Here is a 6,013-nt window from a genome sequence, read left to right as displayed (position 1 = left end):
CGAATATGTTATGGGGTTTTGTTACCCATGTATAATGAAAGTCGTAGATTGTAAAATAAACCTTTAATCGATCTTTCAATAATACAGTACTATGTTGTTAATGCTATACAATGTTTCACCAGTCACCACAATGAGTCTAGTCTGTACAGGTTAGCAGGAGACAATCATTGAGTATTGGTATTAAATACGTATCAACTGCGTATTGCGTTTTGCGTATTAACTATTGTCCTAGTGAAAATTAATCGTCGAATCAATTTAAAATTCGATCAAGTGCGTTCCGTTTCGGAACGCCACAGATAATAAAAGTGGCAACGCCACAATGTCATGGTGGTTGGTATACATTGAGGATACAAGCACTATAAAGAGATAAGAGTAGCCCGAAAACCATATTCCTGTATGTTCAGTTAATACAGGAAAAGTTATAGGTGGTCAGTGGCGATATTTTACGGCATGATATAGAATTTTAACAATTTCTATATCATATAATATTAAAATAATGTAGATAAATAAAGAAAACACAATGAGCCGCAAAGATTTTATGAAAAAATTAAGCACAGATTTGAAGGTGCCTTGGATGCAAATACGACTTGTGGCACGCACTTTGAAGAGACTCTACGTGACAAAAGCCCAATTTTTTTCAAAATATGTGGTACCAGAGTATCCATAAAATGTTTACGAAAATGCAGGACCAAAGAAGTATCGATATTGCGGATTTTTTTCCTATAAAAAAAAGCAAATTACCAAAGCACAGTGGCTAAAACGCTATATGCGGAGAAAACGATATTCATAATTGTCAAGACTGGTTATAAATACTTTTTTTTATGCGACTATTATAGACTATAGTATTATTGTCTTGATTGTTGTAGTTAGATAATTTAAAAAAAAAGATTAAAAACGAGTTATTTTTTAAAAACTTACCCAATTATAAGAAGAAAATATAAGTTTAACATTTTTGTTGGTTTTTTTTAGATGATTCAATTATCGTTCTGTATTTATATAAACAATGAGTATAATATCATTAAATGCACTTAATGTGTTAACTGTATTTTTAATATCTATTGCAAAAAGTAGTTAATTTCCATAGAAATATATTAGTATCCCAAGTTAACTGATAAATACCTTGTTTAAAAAATATAAAGATTTGTTGTTGCAGATTTATTGAAAAAACGATTTAAAAATAATAAGGAATAGTGTGTGTTGTTTCCGTGCAGTATTCAATTAATAGACCAATAGCAACACGGCATTAATGCCAAACTGTCTCATGTCGTCACTTGAACCAATGACACTAAAAGAGTTGTTCCGTTATGCTCATGTTAGAAAAATGACACAAATGCGTTTATACTAAAATTGTGTTAGGACTGATGGAACAAAATGAATTAAGTCTTTATTCAAAAAGTATAACTACACATACGTCTTTGTGTTCGTGGGTACTTTTGACTCGAGACGAATAGTTCCTTTGCGATTGCCTAAAATGATGGATAAGGTAACTTATACCGTTAATCACACCCTACTTATACCGTTTGGGTCATTCGAAAAAATGGGTTAGGACGCAGCTAGAGATATGACCTTTTGATATGTTGTGTATTTTGACGAGCTGAATCCAATGGTGCAATAAAAACCAAAGGGAATAACTCGTCTTACTCCCTTATTCACTGGAGGCACAGAGTTTTTATCCCGGAAATCCCACGGGAACGGGAACTATGCGGGTTTTCCTTTGCAAACGCGGGCGAAGCCGCGGGCGGAAATCTAATAGCACATAATAATGTGTGTACGAAGGAAAAAATCAGAAAACAGTGAATTTATCTGAATTTAATTAATTTTTTTCAATGACATTAATTTTGTAAGTAAGTAGGTAAAAATGGAAAAGGTTACTCATGTTGAAAAATTGAAAATATTATATTCACCATCTATACTAATATTATAAAGCTGAAGAGTTTGTTTGTTTGTTTGAACGCGCTAGTCTCGGGAACTACTGGTCCGATTTGAAAAATTCTTTCGGTGTTAGATAGCCCATTTATCGAGGAAGGTTATAGGCTATATAACATCACGCTACGGTCAACAGGAGTGGAGCTACGGGGGTGAAACCGCGCGGAGCAGCTAGTAATAAATATAGATCGAAACTAATCAATGGCAGAAAAAAAAATTGAAATCCATCAATAAATGACTGAGATATAGATTATTGAAGTTTACATATTTTTACACGAGGCATCTGTGGATTCGATGCGCCTCGACGCGTTGGTTGAACGGCGCCGTTTAATAAAGTGGCTAGGCTATTAATTGAAAATTCAAGTTGCTTCATATTTTATACATTATAGTTAGTAGGAATGGTATAGGGATATGTATAATCAAAATCCATACTTAATAGTATAAATGCGAAAGTAACTCTGTCTGTCTGTCTGTTACTCAATCACGCCTAAACTACTGAACCAATTTGCATGAAATTTAGTATGGAGATATTTTGATATCCGAGAAAGGACATAGGCTACCTTTTATTGCGAAATATGTACCACGGGCGAAGCCGGGGCGGACCTCTAGTGTGAAATAAAACAAAAAATTCAGATTACCATTTATTTTCATTATAAAAAAAATGCGATACAAATAAATAACTTAAAGCAATACAATAAATAATTTCAAAGATCAATATTTTTCTTATACAATAAAATTATGAGTCTGACCAGCATACAATTGCACGAAGGCGGCAAATTAAAAACATTTAGTTCTTAAAATTTAAAATATATTTTTAACCAAATTTAATTTGCTAAGTATTATCTAATTATTAATAATTTTCAACAAAAAATACAAAAAGTGGCCAAATTATTAGAAACAAATTTTATTTTCATAATTTTAACATTTTATTTAGACATAATTTTAATATTTATTTAACTTTAAATTATAAATACGTTGTCCCTAATAATTTGGCCACAACTGTATTTTTTACATACAATTAAAACACGTAATATAACACTGGTCAGAAATTATTATCATATCAACAATAATAAGTCATTTATTAGGGTTCCGTACCCAAAGGATAAAACGGGACCCTATTGCTAAGGCTCTGCTGTCTGTCTGTCTATCTCCAGGCTGTATCTCATAAACCGTGATAGCTAGAAAGCTGAAATTTTCACAAATGATGTATTTCCATTGCCGCTATAACAATACTAAACATTAAAAAATATGTTAAGGGTCCCCATACAATAAATTGTGATTTTTTATTATAGATGATAAGTACGGAGCCCTTCGTGCGCGAGTCCAACTCGACCTTAGCCGGTTTTTTTTCAAATATTATTAATAATATTATTTTAACATTACAATATTTTCCTATAAATCAGGATCGTCGGTTTTTCTATATATGTATATTTAATTACTAAATTATAATAAAAATGTGATGTTTAAAATGTATTTGCTTTCACCGGGAATCGAATATTTTATTACTACATTAAGTTCATGTTATAATCACCATAATATATATTAAGTTCATCTATAGGTACTAATATTATAAAGCTGAAGAGTTTGTTTGTTTGAACGCGCTAATCTCAGGAACTACTGGTCCGATTTGAAAAATTATTTCGGTGTTAGATAGCCCATTTATCGAGGAAGGCTATTATAGGCTATATATCATCACGCTAAGACCAACAGAAGCGGAGGACTGCGAGTAAAACCGCAGGGCACAGCTAGTGTTATATAAAAAAAACTACTGAACAGAAAAATGACAATTTTCAAATGCATTAAAAATAAATATTATATTTTATGATAACTTAATTTAATGTACTTTTTATACATCACGCCGAATAATCTTTAACTTAAATATAAAGGATATAAAATTCAGTCTTCCTACATATAACATTCCATTACAACTAAACTCATCAAAATCTGTAACGCCGTTTTCTATAATCCCATAACATAGGATTTTATTTACCTTTAAGAAAGGTAAGTAACAATGTTATTTTGAAGACAATAACTTATAATACCACAAGAGCTTCAAAATTATCGGGTATTTTCCGATAGGTTCGTTGCAAACAAATGAAGGAGTCAAGTCAAGCGCGAAGCGCGAGTGATTTTTCCTGACGACTTTATTTGTTTGCAGGGAACCTTGAGGGAAATGCCAGATAATTTTGAAGCTCGTGTGGTATTCGGGAGATTATTTTTCCGTCCCAAATGTCGGCCAATAATTTCACAATTGAATTGAACCTGTCAGTTTGACGTCAACGACCAGAGAAAATTTTCAAAAAATTATCAGTATAATACCATGTAGGTTGTACCACGTGACGTCGAATGGTGCAATTCTATTGGTCGATATTTGGGTCGGAAAAATAATCACAAATAATAGTATTTCTTATAAATTTTTGTAAAAGTAGACTTTATAACATTAAGACGCGGCACAAATAACAAATATATTTTATGTAATTCATAAAAATAGATATAATCGGAATAAAATTCAGATAAGGCAAAGTAAAAAATGTATCAATTTTAATAAAATAGCTGCAAGTATAAAAAAATTCCTTGAGTTACATACAATGAATATTTTTAAGACAATAAAAATTGAATATATTGTAAGAAATATCACGCGTGGTCGGGTTAAATATTAGTTTCAATGTAATAAAAATGTACTGCGATTCTACACAGCTACCTAATTGATGTAGGTAGTTGATAACAAATCGCAGCAAGTGAACGACTATCAGTTAAGTGAGGGTAGTTGGGTCGAACGTCGTATAAACAACGTCCGAGCCCCTAGGCACGATTCATACGAATATGCCACGAGTCAAAGGAACGCGGCAATTTATAGTATTCGACAGCTAAACATGTTCGGACAGGAATCAGTGACAATAATTATCATCCACAAAAATATTAAATCAAAAGTTACGTCTAACAATATCATATTATTTCTTATTACTTCTTGTCAAAGCCCTAATAACTATTAGAATATTACATATTGCACTTCTTTACAAATAAATAATAATAAAATTTAGACCGACCACAAATAACTGAAGTAGCCTTTAAAAGATTTAGACAAGACACAATAAATCGAATTTATGTGATTATTCATTGTTTGAGAATAATCACTACATAGTATAAAACAAAGTCGCTTTCCCTGTCCCTATGTCCCTATGTCCCTTTGTACGCTTAAATCTTTGAAACTACGCAACGGATTTTGATGCGGTTTTTTTTAATAGATAGAGTGATTCAAGAGGAAGGTTTATATGTATAATAAGATCCATTAAGTAGTGGAGAAGTACTGTTATTTTTGAGGTTTCTAATGTGATGTCGTAAAAAATTACATTTATTCCGCTTACATTGCAAACGCAGGCTGAACCCTACGAGTTTTATCAAAATAATGTACTAAGTATTATACACATTGAAAAGGTCTACAGAAAAGTCCGCGATGGTATATGTCTATCTCTTATGGATAACCCACAATAACTTTTTTTTGTCATCTACTTTTTACGACAAATAATGGCTAATTTTCGAAGCGATTTTAACCAATACAGCATTAATCCTTAACCAATTAAATACCATGGATACATTGTTCATTTAATATAGATCTATATGGCCCTTTACACCGTATGATTTAAGTGAATATTTTCGAAGATATTACAGATTTAAAAATTGCAGGACGTAGCGTTTGCGGCCGCCCGGCTATGTATTTTATACCCGTGCGATGCCGGAGGCCGGAGTGGGCCGCTATATTTTTATACCTATATACAACGTTCACAATTTTTCTGTAGTGTATTTAGTATCAGCATTGCACCCGTGCGAAGCCGGGGCGGGTCGCTAGTAAAATATAATAAAGAAAACTTATAATTAAATTTAGACAAAGATTACGTGCTTCTAGCCATAATAAATAAAACATTCCTTATAATTTATGTAGCCTTAAAAACTTTCCGACAAGACACATTACATAATATTATCATCTTTTTCCATAAGTGCTAATTTTTCAATCCTTGGTTAAAACTTATTCGTCGAATAACGTATAAAACTACCATTCCAAAATGTATTCTTATTGCCCGCAAGTTTA

Source organism: Colias eurytheme, chromosome 28 (genome assembly GCF_061535395.1).
Source record: "Colias eurytheme isolate Ceu_HAF_F1 chromosome 28, ilColEury1 Martin Lab GWU primary, whole genome shotgun sequence".
NCBI classification, from domain to species: Eukaryota; Metazoa; Arthropoda; class Insecta; order Lepidoptera; family Pieridae; genus Colias; species Colias eurytheme.
The sequence above is the reverse complement of the archived record's forward strand: the minus strand, read 5'-3'. Positions refer to the sequence as shown.